This window comes from Thermobia domestica, chromosome 2 (assembly GCF_964235325.1).
Source record: "Thermobia domestica chromosome 2, izTheDome1.hap1.1, whole genome shotgun sequence".
Classification (NCBI taxonomy): domain Eukaryota; kingdom Metazoa; phylum Arthropoda; class Insecta; order Zygentoma; family Lepismatidae; genus Thermobia; species Thermobia domestica.
The window spans coordinates 230,964,013-230,991,449 of NC_137455.1; the positions used below are offsets into that span (position 1 = coordinate 230,964,013).

General features: G+C 34.9%; 1 protein-coding gene across 12 annotated transcripts in view; it reads left to right on the top strand.

Moving 5' to 3' along the window:
• LOC145678403 (methyltransferase-like protein 25B) overlaps positions 1 to 27,437 on the top strand; it is an 881,238-nt gene that overhangs the window by 51,967 nt on the left and 801,834 nt on the right. The window lies entirely within an intron of this gene.

Genomic DNA, 27,437 nt, shown 5'->3' on the forward strand with positions numbered 1-27,437 from the left:
ATTGTGCCAGAAATCATTGAACAGGTTCATGAAATGATTCTCACAGACAGACGAATTTCTGCTAAATGTATAGCAGAGGACCTAGGTATATCCCGTGAACGCGTTAGTGTCCTTATTCGCGATCATTTGCACATGAACAAACTTTCTGCCAAATGGGTGCCGAAATGTTTGCAAGCCGATCAAAAGCGTGCAAGAGTGCTTGCTTCGAAAGAGGTTTTGAGCAGGAAGGGACTAATTTTGTGGAACGTTTGGTCACGGAGGATGAAACATGGATCTATTTATATGATCCAGAGACAAAGGAACAATCAAAAGAGTGGCGTCACAGTGGTTCACCGAGGACAAAAAGGTTTCGTGTTCAGAAATTAAGATCAAATGTTCTTGCCAGTGTTTTTTGGGTAAGGATGGGGCAATCTTTGTTGATTATCTAGAACAAGGTAACACCAAAACTATGCATCAATACTGGAAAGGCTTCACTCAGAGCTGAATCAAAAACGCCGTGGAAAGTTGTCCCGAAAAGTTGTCTACCTTCAAGACAACGCATCTCCTCACAAGAGCAATGTTGCGATTCAAAAATTGGCTAGCTTAGGGTTTGAAAACTTGCACCACCCACCATAGTCACCTGACCTGGCCCCATCAGACTACCACCTATTCCCAAATTTAAAGAAACACTTGAAGGGACAAAAATTCGCCACCATTTCGGAAGCAATTGCAGCAGTAAACTTATGGTTTGACAGCCAACCAAAAGAGTTTTATTTAGAGGGCCTAAATAAATTACAGGCCCTAAGCAAAAAATGCATCGAATTGAAGGGAGAGTATGTTGAATAAATCCATAAAAAAATTTAATTTTCTTAATTTTCTTAGTAAAGCTAAGAACTTATCAGCACCGCATCGTATTTACCTAGTTTATTCGAGATTTTTGAATCACAAAATCAACATCGGTCATATGCATTCCTATATATATGACACACTTAGAACAATACAACCGTAACATTATTGAGCACTAACTAAGAGGGCTTACTAATGGGAAGTTCATACGGAAATCAATAATAATGAATTGAACGTACACTAACACAACCTAAAACACAAATTCAAACCACATTCAAATTAAACCTACAATGTATCATTACCGATAGAATCGGTACGTTACATCTGTTTTCACTATTGTTAAGATGTAGTTACCCGCTTTCTGGAAAAAAAAATCTCTCTTCTGTGTACAACTGTTTCGTCGCAAAAAAATTCGAGAACTTGTCAAATGTTCAAAAATCGACACTTTTGGGCGCCATTTTCCCGAAAACAACATTTTTTTAAAATTCTGAAATTTTGATCGATGGTTCAACTTTACATCAATAATAAACACACTACATACCATTTTCGACCAATACTCCATGAATTAATTACAGCGTTTTGAAGTTAGCGAAGTTTCGTTAACTTTGATTTCAATTGGCAACACTGGAAACAATAAAAGTGCAACAATTTGATGTTTGTAATTCACATTCATTAATTAACGAACAAAAGCTTTTTCTATGCTGCTTTTTATTATTTTGATCCATGAGGCTCTCTGAAATAATGAAATGAACCTCCCTCTTCTTCTTCGTTTTCTTAAACCGAAGTAATCTGATGTAGAAATTACGAAACAAATTTTAAGTTCACTTAAAATGGTCTTGAAAACAAAATTTCACTGATTTGTTTTTGACATGAAGCAATCATTTCCTTGCTTTGTGTCTTCTTCGCTGACAGCATGTAACCGTGATGATGCTCCAATAGGTGTTGGTGCACTTACAACTCGTAGCACTTTCTCGATAGTCACAAAACACTTATTTTCACTTCTCTTATGCTCTTCTTCAAACCTGTACCTTGTTGAAGGTCCATGTGGAAGGATAAACAGCACTTCAACTGCACGTAATTCATGATTTATTCATAATATTTCTGCTACCCACTACTAGTTATCATATATGCATGCAACAAGAGTTCCTTTTTGCAGACTTCTTAAATCTACACTTTGAATTGCAGGAGCTCGATTTTGGGGGAAGCATGAAGTTAGTTCATGGTGACCCGTTATTGCCATAAAAACTTCCCCATTTTCCGAAAGCCAAATGTGACTTCGTTGAATACCAGTTACCGATCGCACGCTTTCCCACTTTTGCATTTTCTCTTTCTTTCTGTCTCTCTCTCTCTCTCTCTCTCTCTCTCTCTCTCTCTCTCTCTCGAAAATTGTCGAATTCAGTTCCTGGCAACAAAACAAGAGTAATTACCGGAGTTTGTACTTGCACTATACTCACAAATACTTCTGCAGTTTTAATACTGTGTATCTGTTTTTGCCAAAGTTTGTGCTGCATTTGCACATTTTTTACAACCCCCTTTTTCTCCACCTTCCCCCCAATACCGTAGCAGAGACCTTTGAATGGCCGGTTTCACTGAAAATCCAGTGCTTTATCGGAACTGTCTGCATCTCGAACATCTGTAAACAATTTTTAAAGTGGGATGCAGCACCATCAGAAATCACTGACCGGTGTGGGGAATTGTAGACACTTATTTCCACGTATTCGAACTTTTCTCTATAACCTATATTTTCGCTTTTCTTGGAGTATTTTTAGAATCTTGTCTATGGCTATGAGTACATGGTGTGTTTTATCGTCGCTTATTACAACAAAACTGTCAGTTGTTTTATAATGATACACCACTGCCGTAAAGATGGAAATTTGTTCGTTTCTCCGGTGATAAATCTGAGTTTCACTTTGCAAAATAACAGTCCAGTTTTCAGCGAAGTCCACATAAAGTAAAATTGAATTTGTATATTGAAGTTTCATACGATGCTTTTCGATAGCAGTTCTCTTTGGTTTTTCTTGATGTAGTCATGAATTACAATTCTTACAGTTAAACCAGCAACGTACGATACGAAAACAGAAAGTGGCAGAGTTTTCTAACGATATCACTGTTTTCCCATATGGCATACGTAACACTAATTGAAGACTCCATATTTATTCCTTCCACTCCAGGACATTCAACACATTTTTAAAGAAGACAACTGTCATTTTCTACGGATCATACTACTAAAGAAAATAAGCCAATCATGACAGCTTCAATACGGGCTGCTTTTGATTTGCTGCAACACAGTAGCCGCCAACTTAAAATTTGCACAATACACACCAGGGTTGGCTGGTTTAAACCATGGTTTAAACAAGCTGTTTTTTTAAAAAATAAATAAATAAATAAAACAACTGGTTTAATGCCGCCCTCCCAAGAAAAAATGAAAAATGCTTTAAATCTTGTGAACTTCATAGTGACGTTTCCACATAACAAACCATCCGCATTACGTTTATCTACTTTTCACCTTTTAATCAAGGGGTCCCGTGTTCAATTCTCGGTCGAACCACAACCCATCTTTCAAGTGTAAACTAAGTAGCGATTCGAGGTGTCCCTCTAAGCGAAAGTCTTCTCCGTGATAACCTTGGAATTTCATAAGCCTAAACATACGAAATGAAACCAAGTTGTATATTTCTACTTGCCTGAATGCCTGTTGTTTTATAAAGAAGCCAAGGTTGCTTGAATATATTGATAGAAATTGGCAAAATTTATCGATTTCCTACGTAGCTTCCAACATCAGCTTGGATTTGACATGGTTTAATTATATTGAATGATATCTACATACCAATTTTGTAATTTAATACGTCAGTTTTAGCGTAGTGATTATGATACGTTGACCTTAAAATTTTACATACAAATACATTTAAAGTAATAACAGGATTTTCCCAATGGCTAAAGCAGGAGTTTCCCTATTTATATATAATTCTGTATAATGTTTTTACTTGTGTAACTGTTTATCTTTTTGTCCTTCTGAAATGACTCTTAACAATTATATTAACATGTAGGCCTATGTAAAGATCAGTACAACGTATTTTTATCAGGAGTCCTTCGTGAGTGAGTCGGCAATCGCATTTGTGACCAATTAGTCCCAGTTTCGTGGCCAAATGGACAATTTCTCTTGTATGTAAACCGAGAAGCGGTTTGGATTCCGCTTTAAGCTTATGTGACCCCTTCCAGCATAACCTTGTTGTTGCATAATAACACCAAGGCGAAACAAACTAATTTCTGTCCATATTTAATATAAATACATAGAGCAAATTATTTAAACCAAAAAAAAAAAAAAAAAAAACCTGGTTTAAACCAATAAAACCTGCTTTAAACAGAAAAACCTGGTTTTTTGGGTTTTCAATAAAAAACATGGTTTTTGCCAACCCTGATATATACACACACTTCCCTCGTAAGTTGCGGACCCCTTTATACACTGAGGGAATAATTTCACACGCATCAAAGCAATGTTTCTTCTCAAACTGAGAACTTACAGTGAGAATGCGACCTCTTCGCTATGTGCGCCCTTCATCCATCGCGACTTAAGACATCGAGGTAGCGACCGCGACGTAAACCTCGACCTCAATCGCGATATGTCTTCGGTATGTCTGTACCCTAACATGTAAATGAATAGTTGCCGGGCATAAGTAAACATTTTCTGAATTTAATGCTGCAGTAGTTTCTTTATTCTTTTACGTTTACAATTTCTGTTGTAAAAATAGATATGTCCAGAGAGTATTCTGCACACCCCTAATATTCCACCAAATTTCCTTACACACACCCATGGGCGAAAAAATATTGTTTTCTTCAACTTTGTGTAAAAATGTATATCATTAGTTATTCTGGGTGCACGCACACCCTCTTTTATTATGAACACCCCTCTAAGTAAAAGTTTCTGGTGTTCTTACCGATTATGTCATGTGATACTACCGTGAATACCGAGATTGTATCAATTCACTTATTACAGCTATATTAAAAATACGAAACAGAGGATAAATTTTGTCCTCTCTTGGGAAAATCCCATAGATATATTTTTCATTAAATGAAGTCAGGAAAACAGAATGTAATATACTAGTGCGTACTGCATAGATGACTGCTTACGAAGGTTTATTTTCTAACTCAAATACTTCAATGGAAAATATGTCATCCATTTTCCATCATTCCTTAAAGTTTGTGATTGCCTCATAATCATTTCGTTTTGTCTGCAGTCGATAACGATTTCAAGCTGATTGATTATACCTTTCATAAGTAGCTACTTACGATGTTCTCATTAGCGTACATTTTCTGACTTGAATTCTTTTCAAAACGATACAGCTGTTAAGAAATCTTTGAACAAGGAATTCCTATCAATGTGCATTTCATTATGTGTTACAATTATAAACTTATGGAAACATAGATCTCACCATTGTATTTCTAGTAAAAGTCTAACCCAATTTGATACATTACAGACCCTTTCCTATTTAAAAAAGTCGAGGGAGATACAAGATGGTCGACTTCAAGATGGCTGCCATGATAAGCATACCCTCAAATAGATGTCTACCTACTCCCGGTGTCGGTTATGTGCTTTTCTTTTTCATCCCTTCACCCGTTTTACAAATAAAATTAAATTTTCAAACTTGAAACACATTGTTATGGCTTATTCTGATCAATCAGGTTTTCGGCCACTGCGGCGTCTTTATGGATGGAAGCACTTTAAATTTTGCTTAGCTCGTTTCTTTACATTCCACACTTCTCTGCCAAATTTGGTCAACAATATCGAGTTCGACATCGATAGGCTTTGTTGTAAGAGAAGGAAACTATGAAATATTGATACAGAACCTTTTTGAAAAATTGCGAGGCACAAGGGTGAAATATGTATTTTGAAATTCATTCACTGTCTGCATTTCCATTTGAGTTATTTCTCTGAAAAAATAGCTGCTATAAGCAATTAACAGGGTGAGCGTTTTCACCAGAACATTTTTCAGATGGAAAAACGTTATAAAGGAAAATGGGTATAACCACTGAACCAGTAGGGAGAGCGCAATATATATATAGGTTCTACTCACCTTGGTGCACGTTAGTTGCAAACCTGGGGCCCCGCAAGAAGTTTCCAATCAGGCCCCGCACCACCTGTGTGTCCCTGTGTGTTCCCGTGTTTTTTGCATACAGGAAGTTCTATTCACTGACACACAATCACAATCACAAAAGTTTACCTTAAAACATTTTGCTTAGATTATATATTCAAGTTGTGTGCTCACAAATTTAAAAATATCAAAATAAAACACTAGTTGCATGCCTTAAAATCTACAGGTACACAGGTATGTATGAAATCAGAAAGAATACAAATTATTTATGCCATTTAGTTTTATATTCTCTTAAAAAAATATCATTTAATAGTTCACTTAATTACATATTTACGATGACGAACATTTATTTTAATTTTTGAAATAATGACATTTAATGGCCCAAAATTCGGAACTTTATCTGCCACATTTCGAAATATCAACACCTTTTTATGAATCACCAAACGTTTTGGGAAGATGTTATTTGTTTTTTCTTGCTTAACTTAGCGTTGTCCTTCCTTCACAGCATTAAAACATTTTTCACTTGTGCATCACCAATTATTATTATTATCAGGGTTGGCAAAAACCATGGTTTTTATTAAAAAAAAACCAAAAAAACCGGTTTTTTTGGTTTAAACCAGGTTTTTTTGGTTTAAACCAGGTTTTTATGGTTTAAATAATTTGCTCTATATATTCATATCATATATGGACAGAAATAAGTTTGTTTCGCCTTGATGTTTTTATGCAACAACCGGGTTATGCTAGAAGGGGTCACATAAGCTTAAAGCGGAATACAAACCGCTTCTCGAGTTACATCAGAAAGAAATTGTCCTCCACTTGAACTCGGAACCGGGACTAATTGGCCACAAATGCGATACGTCTGCCGACTCACTTACGAAGGAATCCTACGTAAATAAAAATACGTTGTACTGATCTTTACATGCTTCTTAATATAACTGTCAAGAGTCATTTCAGAAGGACAAAAAGATAAACAGTTGCACAAGTGAAACCATTATACAGAATTACATATGGACAATTTCAAAGTACTACGGAGTACAGAAGAACTAATTTAATTCAAGTTAGTTAACGACTTTTATTGGTCCAAATTAAAGAAATACACCGACTTAATCTGCATATCAATAAGAAAAGTGAATAAAGATACGAATTATTTGAGTCCACTTTGGCTCAGACTCATTTATACATAAATAGATACCAAAGATACTTATTTCACTAAATGCCTCTCGTGGAGTCTGTATGACCCCACCCCCCACACACACACAAAAAGTACGGCATTTTCGATGTATTTTATCAATAGTAAACATTGAAACGAAACAATATTTAGAATTTTTCTTCGATTGCAATTACATAACAATAATAACAACTACAAAAAATCACAAAATAAACATTTATAAACAAAAAAAAAAAAAAGTTGCTTTTGTAGTATAATCTTTTTGAGTAATGAATGGAGAATTTAGGTCTGAATATAATACGAATAATATACGGGAGTGAAACGTGATAACCCACAAATGTCTGTTCATCAAGATTTTACAAACACTTACACTTTTACGAGCATTTTTTGTTTTTTGGTTTAAACCAGTTGGTTTTTTTGAAAAAACCAGCTGGTTTAAACCTTGGTTTAAACCATGGTTTAAACCACCTTGGTTTAAACCAGCCAACCCTGATTATTATTATTATTATTATTATTATTATTATTATTATTATTATTATTATTAAGTCTTTATTACACTTCTAAACTAACAGGCGCGTTATAGCAAACCATATTGTGAATTACGTTTGTGACCTTAAGTTGAGAATTTATTATTTTTCACTCGCGTTAAGATTCGAATCGTCTTTAACGTCAGTTAGTTGGAAATCGACCGACTCGCGTCTCTTCTCCAAGAAAATCCTGGTGTTGCAGCGCAACCAACTGACGCAGTAGCTAAAATTAACTATGATCTTGTATTTTGGAATGCGCTGTAAAGAGATTTTTCTTTTTTCCCAAATGAGGGAGAGTGGAGGAGTCTGGAGCGATTTTTATCGCAACCACTAGCTCACACACACAAGCGTATATGTATACGCGTGCGAAGAGAAAATTTCCTTAAGTTTTCTACACGAAGTTTATTTAAGAAGATAAATTTTTGCACTCATTTTTTATTGCACTGCCAGTAATATCATAAAGGCGCTTGAAGGGAGGATTGTTTTTAGAGGATCGAGATACAAACAAAACCCTCGAACACATGTCTCCACAATTCACTTCACTAGAATATGATAGTCTATCCTGGTATTACAGCCAGGAACACATTCACCATCATGAGGCAGGCGGATCTTATTGTAGCACTGACACAGAATCATGGTTTAGTTTCACGTTCGGGGCTCATTTGGGCATGTAAGCTGTTTATTAGTGAATCATTATTTTCCTCCTCCGGAGCAGGACGTTTAGGTGCAAAGCCGCATATCTAAATTGGTTAATCTTCTTAAATGATTTATAGTGCATTTCATAACTACGCATTAAAAGCCTTGAAAATAGGTACTAATATCACAACACTCTAACTGCACAACTTAAAATTTAAAAAAATCAGAAAGGAGAATTTTGATCCCAATTTTCTTAAAAGGGCCATCTCAAAAACTCTAAATTTTCGTTACTTTGCAGTATATCCTATGGTAGTCACTAAAAGTCTTCAGTTGTATTAAATACATGGTTCTAGTAAATTTTTGTAAAATACAGAAAGAAAAAAATACGGGTCTAATTATTTTATTTCTAAAGTGATATACTGCATTTTCAGGAAAATCAGAGACCATGACCTGCAGAAATTTTCTCACCATGAATATGTATTGGGTTAAAATAGAATTTATTGTAGGCATCCTGTGACGTTACTTTTATAATATCTGCAATTTAAAGGAATATACATTTCGGATATTCATAACTTGATAACTATTTATAACATTGTATTGCTGCTTAGTACTATGTATTTGCAACAGGGTTAATTGGAAAGGAAACAATAGTTAAACAAGAAGTCAGCAGTGAAATCTAATATAGATATTGAATAATTTCTTTCGTCTTATTTACGTTTACCATGACATTATCATTCTATGACGGAATTATGGACCTAACCCCGCAAGTATTCTATAATGTCACGGCGAATTCTTGCATCTGCCTGAAGCATTGCCTCATACACTAAGTCCCGCTTTTGTGTGTGTGTGTCCTCAGAAGTGCACCAATAAAGTGCCATTTGAAAGCTCCGACTGCAGTCCACAATGAGCTACTTCGGTGTGGTTGTTCGTTCTTGACTGGTCATTGATAGCTGTGTCATGCAAATTCTACATCCTTATTGGAAATAATGCTGTTCTTCTTGTACCGCCCAATCGTATCGTTCCTTTACATTAGATATATTATCAGGGACAGAAGTTTATTTTGGGGTGTCAGAGGCTGTCTTCAGAAAATTTTATAGTTAGTGTGTATAAGTGCCTATTTTTATGGAATCTGAAATGTCTCCATATTAATACAATACAGCCCCAATTTTATAGGAAAAAAGTACGATAATGAAAATAAATTTTATAATGTCTGACTCAGAAAATCAGGTATACAGCGAAATGTGAATATATAGTCACATCTTTAAAATAACTAAACATTAACGAAAAACGTGCTTGTTTTTACACAAATTGAATGGCTTTATTACATGTCTCTTATTTTATTAAAAAGAAATATTCTTTTAGAACTAAGCCGCGTAGTACGGAGACCGGATACTCGCGATCTGGACAGTTGAGAGTCTGCTGCAGTTCCTTTCTATTTCTTTTCAATTTGTAGAGACAAGTTGTGCATGCTGTGCAGAAATTTTGCTGTGTTCAAGATGTTGTTTTAGTTTTTGCGGAAGTGTTTCGAAATTTCCAGTGCCTATTTCCATATTTTAGTTTCTAAACATACGGGCTCTAGTTATGAAATACACTATAACATATGTAGGTAGGAAAACCTATTTGGATAAAATATTTTGCGTCCCAATGTGTCGCGCCCAAACGGCTTTGCTTCCAAACGTCTCGCACTCAAACGGCTTTGCGTCCAAACGTCTCGCGCCTAAACGGCCTCGTCCAAATGTCATGGACCCTCCTCTTTGTGAAACGAAGACGAAAGATGAGTTGGAACTTGATCTAGTCCGAGCTCCCTGTCTTTAGCTATCGTTTTCTCCTACAAACTTTGCTTTTATTTGATTTAAATGGTTTAGTTTGTGCATACCATAAGATTCTTTTATTTAATTTTCTATATCATCGATTTGTTTTCCGTACAGTTCATACACAAACTTTGAATTTTGAGCTAAATCGAGATTTAATCTTTAATTCTTTCAGAGATTAAGTATTAACCACAAGATTTTGGGATTTTCTACATAAATGCTCATATATTTTCTCTCTTTCATTAATTTCATTCATCCATTCAGTCGTACACTGCTGCTTTTGCTTATGCAAGTTTTATTATTATTATTATTATTATTATTATTATTATTATTATTATTATTATTATTATTATTATTACAGGACATTTACATTCTAAGGAATTACAATCATCTCCATGCTCACTTTCGCTAGAAATTTCTAAATTACTAGAATTTGTGGTTTTAACATTGTTTACTAGCTCAAATTCCTGACATTTTCCCTGTTGTCTTGGTAAAATCTTTACTCTGTTATGGCTCCCAGAAAGAGATGAGTTACAATCTATTCTGTTAACTAATTTTTTCGTAGGTACCCCAACGACATTGTGACCGTGCCCTAACAGAACAATCATCTCAGCAAAATCTATTTTCTCATTAGCTAAAGTGAGAAAATCTCGGCCTAACAAACAGGAACAATTTAAATCATTTACGGCCAGAAACGTTACGTCATATGTTAGAGGCCGTATTTCTAAATAGAAGATAACTTTACATTTTACTGACTTCATTCTGTTACCAGAGTAACCAACAAGTATAATATGGATAAGAAGTTTTTAATTGAGCATTTGAAACAATGGCAGAAATATTTTTCCACAATATAAAACTAATTAGGCTCGCCGAAGCACCAGAATCGCCTAAAGTTGAACTTTTCATTTAATATTTTTACCTTTATTTTAGGGTGACCTGTGGTATTACAGTTTTGCTAGAATTTCTATTGTTTTCTTCGTCTTCAGATAAATTGTCACTGTCGCACTTTATAACATTTAAAATTTTCTTTTGAATAGTAACATAAACAGTATGACAGTAAGTGCATTTACGTTATTACCGGTACTTATACTGATTTCCGTATGGTGAGCACCCGCCACACAGGCAGAATTTAGTTTTGGTGCGGTGTTTATTTGAATTAATAGGAGTGAAATTACCAAAGGTGATGGAGGCCTAAAGTTGCCTTGATTCACAAAATTTGGGACATTGGGAGAACTAACAGACATTTGACCGTTAGCAGAATACTTTCGAACATTACTGTTAACCAGTGCTTAAATTCATGATGAAAAAGTACCGGGGCCCTTCCTGGCTTATATATACAGTGGACTCTTTTTAATTCGAAGTCCAAGGGGACACGAAAAAACTTCGAATTATCCAAAATTCGAATTATCCAACAACATTCATTTTCACATATATAACAACAAACAAACCAAAGTACTGTGCATCAAAAACATATTCATATGGTGTAGACTTTACCTTTAAAGCACCTCATTATTTGCGTGATCGAATACCGCAAACTAACAAACGACATTGATTCCACATAATTCAAACTACGTGTACAATGGAAAATATATTTACGTACAACACTACAACATACATTGAATAGCCCAAACAATTAAACACCAGTAACAATTTGAATATTCTGTTCTCACTTTTAAGAAGTCGTAAACCTCATTTGCTTAAATTTGATTGTTTTTGTACGTACAATAAATTTTGAATTTCATGTATTGCGTGGAATACGACATTAATAACATTTCGTTGAATTTACCACTGAAACAAGATGAGAATGGCACACGTTCTCTATCTTTACTTCTTCCCCAACTCACCTTCATCTTTATCATTACATAGATTTTCTATTTATCTTTTGTATTACTCTTCCCTATGGCTGCATCTGGATAACTGGAAACACGTTAAAACTGTACTTCTCTGTTTACATCTGTCCAACATTAAAAATTTTCAACTGTATTTACTTCGAATTATCCAAAACATAGGTTCAAAAGTTCGATTTATCCACGATTTTTTACTATTGTTTTCAATACAGTTTTCAAGGGGAGTGGACTACTGTTCGAATTATCCAAGTTCGAATTAACGAGACTGCACTATATATATATATATATATATATATATATATATATATATATATAATGTGTGTGTGCGGTTTAGTCAAATCTTGTAACTTAAATTCCAGGCACTTCCATATTAAATAGAGTTGGGAAAAATTGTGCAAATAGAAATCAAAGAAATCTCATGACAACATAGTATTTTCACATCATTTTTATGTGAATAATCATATCAAAATAGCTGAACTTACCTCTTATAAGACAATGGATGCAGTTAAATCACAGTAGTTTCCATAAAACTTCCTTCGATTTGTCTTCTTCTGCCTCCTGTCTTTTCTTGCACCTTGAGAGGGCGGTGTTTCTTCCTTGGGATATACAGCGCTTAACGTACGGGAGGGGATCCCAGTATGACAATGGCGAACCATTAATATTTATTGTCATTAAAGATGACACACTTTCAACCGATAGCGCGTTTCTAGTTGGTGTGACAACATTATTCATTACAGTGAAATCCCGCTCACACTCAGCATTGCTGACTGGTATCGTTTGCACACACTGCACTAGTACCTTCATTCCCCCCCAAGACTTGCCTGCCTCCACTATCCTTAAAGTCACGATAAGCTTGAATAGTTTCTCGAAAACACAAAGAAAATAAGTCACACAATTCTTTCAAGTCTTGATCTCCATAATCGACATTAATATTTTCCGGACAGTACTCAGGGTAAATAATTTTCATCATTTCGGAGTACACAGTGTCCTTCTCAGTCAAGCACCTTCTGCTCAAGTTTGTAATTACACTCTCATAGAACTGTCCTTTGTTAATTTCTGAAGCGTTGTTTTTACTGCCACTCATTTTCAAGGGAACTACTTTAAAATGTTTCTCTCTTATGGCTCTCTGTACTTCTCTCTAGTATATGCCTCCTCTCTCTTTGTGGGCCTTAAACACCTCGATTGTTCTGTATATGAGTTTGTTTGCCTTCGGTAGGGCTATAGTCTTTTCTTGCAAGGACTCTGAAAGGCTATAAAGATCACACAAGACATCCATCATTATTCCTAAACTTGTGATGAAGTGACTTTCTTCAAGCTTATTTGCTAGCCCTTGAAACGTTGATTTCTCTCTGCGATCGCGATTTTCATCCTTAGCAGCATTAACAAAGAAATGATACAACAATATGATGTACTATTTCTGTATAACTGACATTACTCTGCAAAGTGTTCCCAATATCTAACCCTTTAAGCATTTGTAGATCGATCAATTTCGGAAGCACGATTGTGTTTTGCAGTGTGATAAGCAGTGTGAAACACGCGACATGTGACTTTCTGTGCGGCTGTATTCTTCTTCTTCATACCTTTCCGCAGTGGATCATCACTCCTACTTTTAAGAATTTCTTCCGCTTTTGTGTGTGCTTTTGAATCTCTATGTTCATAAATTTTCTTTCTGAGCTGCTTTTGCTGATCAGCTTTACAACGTTCCCCTTTAATCCGAATCAAGGCTTTTGCCCACTCTGGTGCAATATGAATACCCTGCTCAGAAAAACACACGCCTAGAGTCTGTACTTCCTTACACGTCATGCATCCTAATGCCCCACTGTTATAAAATAACCAAGAGTATTTACCTTTAAATTGCAGCCATTGCTCATGTATCCAACAAACCGGTATGCCCTCCATTTTGTTTGATTCGTTATCTTCGTGTTCACTACAACTTTTTTGAACCTCCCCAACATTCTTAGAAATATTTTCGGAAGCTTCAGAATTATTTTTACATACTACATGAACACTGTCACTGCACTTTCGTTTCGCATCACTCGCATTCATGTTGTCCGAATTATTCTTACGTTTAAAAAATGCTCCAATGCACATTTCCATTGTAGATGCGAGTAATTACATGCATATAAAAGAACACTTGTCTTATACACAACAACGCGAGTACGAAGTCGAGGAAAACTTTTTCACTTTTTTATTAAAATTAACTAGTTAAACTGTACTGTTGATCAGCTTCGCGTCAGCACATGCGTCTTAAGCCTATATTACCGAAATGTTACTTAACCAAATAACTACGGTAACGAAACCAAAATATCGCGAACAAACGCACAACTATCGCATCGGATTAACTACCGTCGTCTTATCCTGCACTAAAGAGCGCAACTAACCAACTTTTCGTGTTGAAAAAAGAAAAGTTTCTAAATAAAGTTGTCAAATTGTGGGTATAGAACTCTGCAGCCGTCAAAGACTAGCAGCCGCGTCTTTGTTACTTCAGAAAAGGACTTTATTTCGGGACAGAACGAATTTTCACTTTAATGTTTTTATTGGTTTCTATTTTTGCGCCTACGAACTCATGGAAATTTGGTAGCAATAGAGACAGTTAGTGCTACATGGCCAATGACCTCTCCTTCACGGAAATGACCTGCCACCAAACCCGATATTGAAAATAAATATAAGGAATCTCGGACGTTTCTTTTCGGTTTCTGTAAGGGACAATTTTCTCTCAATGAAGCCTGCATTTGGCATCTATCAAGAAGGTTTGTTATGAGGTTTTCATTTTCTACGTCTCTGTTTAGCTTTCTTTCTTAGACCTCTTGTTTATAAAAATTAAGTAGCCTCACATGGTTCAACCTTTCCATCCGACAGGCTTTAATGTTAGTTTATAGAAATTTTTGCCAAAGCTGCCGTCACTTCTACACACAGACCCCACCTTCTCCCTCCCCTTTTCAGCGTGTCCCAAAAGAAAACAAAGAGACCGAAAGGCCTACATAAATTTACATAACCAAAAGAAACAAGAAGCTTCCTTGTATTCTGACTACGAAAACAACACCAGTGAAGCCAGAAAGGAGGTTTTTGAAAAAAAAAAAAAGAATTAGCAAGCATTTGGCAAACCCTACGAATTGCTTGATTGCCATAGAAAGTGTAGGGAGTCAATTTTGAGTTCGCAAGATGTAATTTCCACTTGTATAGCTTTCAGAAAAAGAGGAAAGGTAATGAATACTCTTATTTATTTTTTATTTTGTAGTTCGTTTGAAGACAGCAGAAGAAAGAACTTCTTAGTTTCTGTCACTGCCCCCCCCCCCCCCCAAGGATTTTATAGCTCAGCTATACCCCTGCTGAAAAACAAATAGAAAAAAGAAACTACCAGCAGCGGCCAGAGAAAAGAACCTTGTTTCTGCTATTTTCTCACTCCCTGGTTGCCTCAATAATGCACTTGAATTTTATATTATGTGAGTCACCGAGCTGCGGAAACAGTGACAAATTAAAGTCAAAGTACGGATTTTATCAACATTATTTCAGATGCGGAGGAAGTTAAGAAAAGCAACGAGAAAAGATCCGGGGCTCAGCCCCAGCACCCAAAAAAGTACCGGGGCCGAGTCCCGGTGCCAGCCCCGGTGGGCCCCGGCTGAATTTAACCACTGCTGTTAACATTTATAGATCGGAAATTACCATCTGGTATTTGGTAACCTTGATTAACAAGTGGAAGATTTACATTAGATGATATATCACAATTACAATTACAAAAGAATGAGCATCAGAATGTGTTTCTTCACTATTATTATTATTTCTACATCTGTTTCTTTTAATGCGCGTTTACGCTTTTTGTTGTTATTTTCTGTTTTCTAAGTGTACATTTACGCTTTTTGTTGTTATTTTAGTAAGTATTTCCATTTAAAGGATGTAAATGCTCACTATTTTTTTTTTTTTTTTTTCGTTTCGCATTTCCAATTAAATTGGTATTTGTAGATGACACATAATTAATTTTACAAACTTATGCTTAAACTCCCGTCTAGTAGCGGATTTGGGGATAGCTCCTAATTTTGAAATTACTTGTAATACAGAAGACAGAGTCAAAGTAGCCACATTCGTGAGTTGACGTCTGAAATACGGTGGAATTAAATTCAACATCATACTAATAGCAAGAGGTTCTTTGATGTTAGGATTGCTTTCCTGTATTTTATGAAACAAAATAATTCACGCTTCCATCTGTTTTTAGATCATACGGTTTGTTTTACAATACCATTAACTTGCTAGCTTGTACTTGTTCATTTTCAAATTCGGTCTTATATTTACTTTAAATGTATCAAAAGAACAGATATTGATGTACCAATTGTATGCAGAACCTGTAAGCAGACACTTTATAATATCTAAATATTGTTTGCTTGGGATATTCATGATTGAAGCCTGATAAACTTATTTAGAAAAGTGGTTGCAGTCAGTTCGTTTTCATGACCGGAGAACTTTTCAAATTCCTCTAAATCCCTAGGAATCACAGAAAGTTTTCTATCTACTTCAATCTTTTTTTCTTTTTACGACGATCATGGAATGTACGGGATTTAACACCATTCTTATAACTACTGGATTCACCATTACTTTTATTTGAGTCAGAATATACTTTACGGTCCTACGCATCTTTACCAACGTGATTTTACAACTTTTCTTTCTTAACTCGTACATCTGAAGGAATGTAATTTGAATATTGAAAATGGTTTACCTGATTATCTACAACACTACAAGAGATCGTTTTAATTATTCTACATCATGGGCAACAGAATCAACTTTACTACTGAGATTAACTTGTACTTCTACTGATCTCTGTGATATAGCAGTAGTTTCGCACTCGACAATACTGGACTCAAATACATCTTGAAGTTTCAATACCCAATTTTCACACTTGTCATTTTTTCTTGTATTTCACTTTGTATGCGATCTACCTGAGTTTCTAATGCTTCTACATGACTACTTAATGTACCGATTTTTATTTCATACTTATTCTGCCTCTGGGCGACCGCAAGTAATTCATTCTCAACATATCCATACATTTCAAAAATTTTTCTTTTTTTTTTTTTTTTTTTGTTTCTTTTTAGTTGTTCGATCGCAAACTTTAGTTCAACATTACATTTGTTGATCTCAGATTGTGTTCGTTTAGTGTATTTCTCAAAATTTTCTTCACATGAAAGTTTCACTTTAACTACTTCAACAAGTAATTTGTCTTCAAATTGGAAACGCGATGAATCTAACTCTTCCGTAAAACCTGATTCATTTCCTTCTGTAATTTCGTCTAGCCTACTGTGTGATTCTGCGTTAGATTCAATTAAATTTTCCTCAACGGTTTCAAGTTTTTCATGTAATTCTACATTAACCTTTTCAAACTTGGTTAATTATTGGTAAATTACTGATTGCTTGAAGCAATGTCTGCAAATTTAAGTTTTCGTTTTCAGAAATGTTGAAAATTTGCCAACACACAGACAAATTCACAGAATGTTAGTGTACACTAAATCACTTTAATATCCACTTTATGCAAAGTCACACAGGTGCAACACTAATCGGAACGAAATATTACGTTTGTTCCTATTTCCAGGGCGCCATCTGTTCCGGTAGCTGGTCAGCGAGCAATTTTGTCATTCTCCGATGCCATGTACTCAAATTCACTTAAACTTTTACTTGGTTGGAGTAGCTTAGAAAATATTCCCGTTTTCTTACCTTAGACTTTACCGTCTCATAAAGGGATATCTGGTTGCAATGATTGCAATGATGTGAACAGGCTTTGAGGAAGATGACTCAAATTCAGCTCAAATGTAGATTCTATATTCCAAAAGCAAATTGCCCTAAACTGGATGGAACATGAAACACGAAACATTAACATTAATCTCAAGTGAAAATGAATGAAAAACAAAGTTCCTCCACTTAACGTCAAAAACCAAAAGAAGGTGACGGCTGAAATTCAGCTTAAATGTAGAACAGATTATGTACATTCTACAGTCTATAAAGAAATTGACCTAAAATGGAAGGAATATAGGCAAACAGCACGAAACATTAACATTAATGTCAATGGAAAATCAATAGAAAACAAGTAATTCCTTCATTTATCACAAAAATCAAAAGAGGAACATAGAGAAAGATGAAATTCAGCTTAAATATAGAAACAAACTATGTAGATTATGTATTCCAAAAGCAAATTGTCCTAAACATACTCAAAAAGCACGAAACATGGACACTACATTCAGTGTAAAATGAATGAAAAAATGAAGTTGTCCACATATCTCAAAAACTTAATGAAGTTTTTGAGATGACTAATTCAAAGCTTATTGCAAAGACATAATGAAGAGCTTAAAAACGATGTATAGCACATAAGGTAAATATGGATAGAACATCGCAAGAGTCAAATTATTTGAGTAAAATCAATAATAATGATAAAGTATATATATTTTTTCGAATTACCCAGGGCGCGTCACGAGAGTTACGTGCTTGAAATATTTCACATCTGGATTTGGAATCTCCAGACTCGATTTACCACGCAACGTGAGTTTTGACCTGATCACGTGATACAGTCTGCTCCTTATGGCAAACCGGATAGGCCCTTTCAGGAAGGCATCGGTAAGAGCCTTGCACTCTTTTTTTTTATCCTTATGGGTTACCCCAGTTTTAATTCACCCTTACGTCATCGCGATTGTAATCTAATAGCTTAACGAATCCAAACTATGGATTCGGCATTTGAGACATTTTATTTTTCACCCCTTCTCCCATTTCGACAGGGGCAAAACTTGGATTTTAATGCTATCACGATTCTAATTATTAATCTGAGCGACATCGAGAACTATGGATTCGACACTAGTGTTATATGACTAGTGTTATATGACATTTTGGTGAAGGGCGATTAATATTTTATTGGTTTTTGACTTCAATATTTTGTAAACCTTGTTATATTAACTGCAAATAAAATCCAATTCCCAGTCTGGTGCTGTAGGTCATTCACACATGCAAAGAAATCAAGGAAGTCTCATAATAATTTAAAACTATGTCTAGTTAAAACATTCTTCTAAATAGGAAATATAAAAATATGTTACGTAGCAATGTATCAAGGAAATAATAACACTTCCCACTTCACGTTATGAAGTAAGTCTAAAAATGTAATGGTAAGCGGAAGAAATGACGCTACCAAAACTAGGAAGAAAAGGTAGGTGGAAAAAGAGTAGGGAACTCAAAGAGAGTTCTGAAGTGACCGTCTGACTGGAAGGATTGACATCTCAAATTTTCACCCGTCAAAGTCTGGGTGAGTACAATGCTGGTTATTAATTGATATCACACTTTATTATTCGACCTTGTCTCAAAATTCGTTTAATTCTTATCCTATCTTCAAAATTCATATGACAGCTATTATAAATTTTAACGTAAGGCCTCAGCACCAGATTTGGGTAATATTCTAATCTGATATCTCTACTTTTATTTCTACAATCTAATTCATTCATCTTAACTAATTATTTGCTCTACCTTAAAATTTAATGGTTAAGTTTATTATGAGAAAACTCTTCAAATTGCCCCCATGCTAATATGGTTATTAATACATTGAGTTATGTGTGGATAAAATTGTATATGTCAACGTCCGGATTTGGGTCCAACATGTTGGCATATGTTATGGTGGAATAAGCGCCGAATTTTGTGGCTAGTGCCCGTGTTAGAAACACGTTATAGAACAATTTTCCGTTTAAAATATAGATATCGATCCCGAAGCCACACATATATGAGTAAGGAATTAAATTATGCAGAGAAAAATTACATGGGATATCAGATTTGTTATTATCCAGGATGGTGCTGATATATATGTTTGAATATGTGCATACCATTTCCTATAGAGAATTCTGTGGTAACTTACAACAAAGAAATATTACATATACATATAGATACGTTTTGCGTTCATGTTTGAGTTGTTTTTCATATGTCAGGCATTCTTAGGATATCGTATTGCAGTGCATTGAAACAGGAAATGCTTATGTGGACAATAGCGTGTGCGAAGGTTATCTTGAAAAACGAAGTTAGTTTCAGTACAGAAATCACGTTCAAGAATTAAATATTATTGTTATAAAACTTATGAGCAGACGTAGGGTGAAATTAAGATCAGACATGGTGACCCCTCCATCTCCATCCCATAATGTTTCTCAATCTAATTCGCAGTCAGGAACATCCAACCAAAATTCACGACCTATTGTAAATGTGTATAGCAATGCTTTTCCTTTTCCTAAATATGATCCGAAAGAAATGACTATTCAGCAATTCTTTTCTGCATTTGACGATACTATAAAGCTAAACAAATTATCCCCGGATGAGGCTAAAGATTTAGTAATTACGTGTTTTTCAGGAAAAGATAAAGAAAGATTACGTGTTTTTATAAATAGAAAGCAGTTAAATTCTAAGCCATATGACACATTTAAGGAAGAAGTAAAAAAGTGTTTTAAAACACCGAAAGAGAATGTAGATATATTTGCCAAAATTCAAAACAGAGTTCAAAAGAAACACGAGTCGGTACAGAGTTACATATACGATGTGTTAGGACTAATAGATAAAGGAGCACCTACATTAACGGAAGCCCAGATTATTTCTATTCTGACAAACGGTTTGAGGCCATACTTTTTAGAAAGAGTAGGTGTGCAGCAATTTAATTCATTGGACGAGTTTATTCAAGCCTTGAATAATCTCGAAACGAATAGGTATAGGGTGAAAAATAGGAAGAAACACGAGCTTCATGCTAGACTAAATTCATCAATGAAAAAGGAGTTGCGTAAATTGGGAAAATTGCGTAAATATATGTCGTCAGATTCTGAAACATCATCAGAATCAAGTGAGGCCGAATTATCCGAGTCAGATGAAGATGAAGATAATATAGTTTTGCGTCAAAATAGGAGATCGCGTACTAATATAAGATCTAGTTCGCAGGTTGCGAAAGTGACTAAACAGGACGATAATAAATTTGAAACTAGTGGATCGGAACGGAATAACAAAGAACATGACAAAATATCGCAGGCAATGGAGAATGTTCAGAAACAACTAGAACAATTAACGTTGAAAATGGAAAATTTTGAGGATACACAAAAACAATGTGAGGAAACTAATGTCCAGATAACACAGGGAAATAATTCTGCGAAACAAAATTTTAATCAGAACAACAGAGGTTTTTATAGAGGAAATTTTCGTGGAAATTTCAGAGGAAATTCGAGAAATTATAGACAAAATAATTATCAGTCACAAAATAGTGTTGGAACAGGTTCATATAGAGGCAAAGCTTTTAGGGGTAAAAATAATTTTAAAAGTAGAGGTCGAAATAATTACTACCCACAACGGTCATTTGTACCCCAGATGTATCAAACTTGGCAATTACCAGTAGTTAATGACCCAAATTGTATGTCACAGGGAAATCTGTGCATTCCACAAATGGTACCAATACAACAAAGCTTTCCCCAATATGTAGTTCCTACTTATCAAAATATGCAGGGTTCAAACGCAAATGCATCTCAGACGCAAGGTTTAAACTGAGTTCATCCGTGCATGACGGCGGTGCATGTTCGGAGAATATCAAAGTACAGCCTAATAATCAAAACCGTCAACAGAAAGATAATCTAGTCACATATAACGAATAGCGTAAAAATGCTAGAAAATCGAAAAAGGAATTCATTCAAGTCCCTTTAAATATAGAAAACGAAATAGCTAAGTTTCCTATAGACGTAAATTCTAAGACAGTTAATGCTATTGCTGATTCTGCTTCTACTATCAGCATCATAGAAAAATCATTGTTGCCCAGAAATGTAACACTTATTGAAACACAGACTAAAGTGTCGGGTGTATCTCAGAACCCCGTAATTATAAAATATATGGCAATTGTTAGATTTTGCATAAATGGAAGGACTTTTCACCACAAGTTTCGTGTCTTGGAGCATTTTAAACCGAAAGTGTTAATAGGAAACGATTTCTTAATATTTCACCAAGCTAACTTGTGTCTAGGAAAGAATCTTTTAACGTTAACTAGGTTTGGGTTACCACCCAAAAATGCAGAAATTGATGTAAATAAGGAGCATAATGTGTCGAATTTCGTATTTTTTTTGGTTGAGGATGCTCTTGCACCTAAATTTGTTGTAAAGAAGTGATCTATGCTACCAGCGAGATCTAAGGTTATCGTTCCACTTACACTAAAACAATCTAGGTCACATAAAGAAATTGTTCTTGAACCGGATCAAGAATTACCAGAAAGGTTAGGAATTCTAATTCCGAGAGCTCTTGTGTCAGATAAGTCACCAGTTATTGAAATAATAAATCCATTAGCACATAAGGTAGTATTGAATACTAATCTTGTAGTTGGTAAGGCAGAAGACGTATATATTCAACCGACAGATGTTATTACCGCATTAGAAGATGACGATTATATAAATTACGAATTTTTGGAAGAAGGTCAAAGGTTATTTGACGCTTCAAAATTGAAAATAGGAGAAAAAGCTAGTCCGGAATATAAACAAAAAGTAATAGATCTATGTTGGGAATTTGCCGATATTTTTACCTGGAATCCAAATAAATTAGGCCGTGCGAGAGGATATCAATACAGGGTGCAACTAAAGTCAGAGTTACCTACCTCTCGTAAACAATATCAAATTCCGAAAGCCTTGCAATCAGAAGTACGTGAATACATGAATACTTTAATTCAGCAACGTGTTGTGGAAAGGTCTAATTCTCCTTTTAATTCGCCAGTGTTATTTTTGAGAAAACCATCGGGAAAGTTGAGAAAAATAGCTGATATGCGACTGTTGAATTCAAAAGTGGTTCAACATTCCTTGGCTTTACCACCTATACATGATATAATTTCTTCCATGGCTGGACATGTGTGGTATGTAAATTTGGACGTATCTTCGGCATACTTTAATATAGAATTAACACCAGATTCTCGTCCATATTTTGCCTTTTCTCTACCGTCACTTGGGACATTTCAGTATTGTGTTACTCCCCAAGGATTTGTAAATAGTGGTGCTGTGTACAATAGATTCATGTCTATGGTGTTGGCTAACCTCCATCCAGAAAACATAGCCTGTTATGTAGACGATTTATACATTTTTGCCAACTCACAGGAACAAATTATTGAGATTTTAAGAGATCTATTTAAACGTCTTAGAAAATCAGGACTTAGAATTTCAGTAGAAAAATCTCAATTTTTATTTCAAGAAATTTTAGCGCTCGGACACAAAGTGTCGCGTTATGGCTACCAAATTTCAGATCGGCTATTAAAAGCAATTGAAACTTATCCTGTCCCAAAATCGACGAAGAACGTTAGATCGTTTCTCGGTTTGTGCAATTTTGTAAGGAAATTTTTACCTAATTACGCGGAAGTAGTACAAAATTTACAAAAGTTATTAAAAAAGGGCGTGAAATTTAGTTGGGACTCTACTCACCAACATGCATTTGAGACATTAAAGAAGAAACTTTTGGAAGCACCAATACTAGCTCCTTACCGGCCAGACAAACCTTTGTGTTTATGGACAGATGCATCCAAAATCGGAATTTCTGCAATGTGTACGCAGTGTACGGACGAAAAATTACAAGATTGGACTCCCATTGGTTATTACTCGAGGCTTTTGACACCAGCAGAACAGAAACTTTCAACAATAGAACAGGAATTGCTAGCCGTATTAGCCGCAGTAAAGGCATTTAAATATTATTTAATAGGAAGGCATTTTTATTTGAAAATAGACAACCGAGCATTAGTCTACCTCAAGACAGCAGCTAATCTACCGCCCAAACTACTTCGTTGGAGTTTAATTTTGTCGGAGTATGATTTTACCCCTGTTCATGTCCGCAGTGAGAATAACCCTGTAGACTCGATGAGTCGTATTTCGGTTGTTCCCCCACAACCGGGAGACCTGTTATTAGAAGCTTTGGACCAAGAGAGATGTTTAGTAAATTTCCAAGCACCCGAAAACATTGGAAAAATGCAGAAGACGGACCCTTATTTTGGACCCATATACAGATGCTTACAGGAAAATAAGCAAGGAGAAGACTACAGGCTCGAACGGCAAGCTAGAGCATTTCAATTAATTGATGGAAAATTATACCGTGCACATAGATTTGGAAATATCACGAAGCATTTATTGTGTATTCCATTCAAAATGAGAGATGAAATTTTTAACTTATTGCACGCTCATCCGTCAGCCGCAGCGCATGCAGGCCAGAATCGTACATATCAATTGGCGCTACAAAAGGTGTATTTTCCACATATGCGTAATTATTTTCGTCAGAAAATTAGACAATGTGTTTCTTGTCAAGTGAATAAAAGAGGAAGCCAAGTAGCTACTATTAAACCTCAAATATTTCCAAAAGCGGCCCCATTTTCAGTAGTCACAATTGATCAATGCGGCCCCTTTCCAACATCTTCTACATATCGTCACAAGTATATTTTAATTATGTGTGATGCGTGTACAAGATGTGTCATAGCTGAAAGCATACCGGATTTAACGGGAGACACTATTGCCACTGCTATTTATAATAAACTCATCTTAAAGTACGGGGCACCATCATCTTTAATACTAGACCGTCTTCCATCTCATAAATCTAAGATCATGTCAGAGTTAGCAAAATTATTGGGAATAGAATTGAAATTCATTCCAGTTAATTCACATTATTCTCTCAATTTGGCTGAGAAAACAAGTGACACAATTCAAAGAGCGTTACGTCACTACATCAAATCAACTGGAAATAATTGGGACATCATGTTACCGCAAATTGTGTTTGGATTAAACAATTTGAAGAATCAAACTACTAAATATTCGAGTTTCTACTTGCTCCATGGATTTGAAGCAAAGATTGTTTTTGATCTCCAATTTAATACTCCAATTCAAGAGGAAGAAAATATCGAACGGATGGAAACGATGCGTCTCGCGAGAGATGATGCCTATCAGAATATGTATAAAAGTTATCTCAAGCAATTGGAGAAATACGAAAACCTTCATGCGCAAACACAATTTCACCCAGGACAAAAGGTGCTCATTCCAAACGTGACAAGACATAAAGGAATACCAGCAGCATTTGATTTCCGTTATGACAAGCAAGGTGTGATACTATCACGTTTGCCTAGCTCAAACAAATATCTTGTTTCTTTTAAAAATGCAAAAGGAGCTGATGTCCATGATGAGATAGAAGTACGTCGATTAAAGCCGCTGCAATCTTCAACAGCAAATGAAAATGCTAACAAAGGACAAGAAGAGACAAACGTCATCCTTGGAAATATGCAACCAGTGAAACACAGCATAATTGTGCAAGAAGAAGTCTATATCTAAATTATCAAAATAACTTAAATAACGTAATTAGTGAAATTCATGAAAGAAAAGAGTAAATTAGAATATTTTTATTTCATCCCCTTTCTCCCCTCTGTAAATACGGTTTAAGTTAGGTTATATGTTGGTGTGGTCTATTTGTACTAAATAGTATTCTTTGTGGGTGAGCGAGTATAAGGCGCTCTCCTAAAACTCAACCAAACCTTAAGCTAAAAGCTGCAAAATCGAGCTGCAGAAATGTAGTTCAAACCTTCATTTTTCGAACATTGAATACGATTTAGTACTCTTGTAACATTGTGTTGTCTCTTTCATCTATCTTTGGGGTAGAATAGGACGTCATTTCGATTTCGCAATCCCCCATTTTCTCCTCATATGGATACTTTTTCGAATAAGTTGGAATCTTTAGCGCAGCAAATAGAAAATATAACTGTAAATGCCTACACTCCATCTTTACAAATTTCTAATGACCCAATGTCATTGCTATTAATAATATCTATTACAAGTGCTGTACTGTCACCTCTCATTATCATATTTTTATCTATAAAATTATTTAAAATTAATAGGGAGTTATCGAATATAAATACGAAATTACATTTACATAATGAAGAAACTTTAAACGATTTTAAGCACGTGCAAACGAATAGTGTATGAAATGTTTCTTTATACGAAAAATATTATTGCAATATGATGATAGAAACCTAGGTTATATTACTGAAGTAATCAAATAATAGTCATAACATAATTTGCAAAGCAAATCCAAAGACAGACTATTATTTTCTTTGAAAGAAAAATTCCAGTTTTGAATATCAATTTCTTGCAAAGCGAGACGAAGACATCAAACTGGACAAAAAAAAAAGGTACACAAAAAGGTATTCGCAAAGCGAATTTTTGGAAGTGTGTATGCGCATATGAAACAAATATATATTGTGTCTTATGTAATTATAAATCTATTCATTAAACTCCCATACTAAAATTATATAGTATTTTCTTCTGTTTTCCTTTATAGGCAAATAATCAACATGAACTTCGCAATATTCTATATAATTATATTCACTGTCATTTCTATCTTAATTCTCCTTATGTTAGCCATTTTTATTTACTTTCAATGCAGAAAATCTTCAGAAAATGTAAATCAACAGCCACAGCAGAAAATTAGTTCTATCCAAATCCCATCTTTACCTCAACTAGACCCTATATATGATGATATCTACTACGAAAATGAACAAAATCAAAACATTCCTAATTTCTCTTCAGATAATATTTCTCTGCACGTTCATGGTTTAAATTACATAGTTACTTATTCCAACTATACTTCAAATATTTCTTCTTAAGTCGAAATTGTGTCGTGTCAATCAAACCAGCATGCATGTACTCTAAGACATCCCCACAGTTTTGAAATTACAAATCGCCAACCATTGACTTTAAAGAATATATTTCAAGACGGCTATGTCGACATACCATATGCTAATAAATAATCATTCTTTACATCAAGACGATATTAACTACTAAATTCCATCAATATATTTTCCATGGACACTAAAAATTTCAACAAGTACAACGGAAGAGGACACATTTGGATTCCTGCCATATCCACTGGAAATAGGATGAACCAGGAAATACTCGTCTGAACCTCCCCCTAGTGTGATTTCCCCTCCCCCAAGTCTATATGTGTAAGTGAACAGTGCTAAGTGATTATGTGTGAAATAATGTGGTATCAATAGTGAAAATGCTATATATATATATAATTATGTAAATAGTGTGGTGATTTTAGTTCATATTTTTAAATTCTAGCAAAAAGAAAAGTGAGAGTGAATTCACGAATAGTTATGGTGATGGATATAATTATGATTATCTTCATGTTACTTATACACATATATACATATATTCACAATTATTTAGTGTAGTACAGTTGCGAACATCAGTGAAAAATTCACATAACATACAATCAGTGTATATAAAAAAAAAACAAGTGAATTTTGTTTTTTATATAATGATATAAATAATTACTTACCAATATATCAGCGAACAAATCTTAAAAAGCAAATACAATTCACTCCATCACAGAACACAAACAATATAAAACTGACCTATATTTTGTTTTGCTGTGTGGAGATTTTTTTACATGTGACATTGCAAGGACGCATGCATATTCTTGTGACTGTATTACTGACCTTGCAATATGCAAATGTAATCATAACGTCTTTCTTTCTACGTTTGATATGATTATCTGGGACTAAG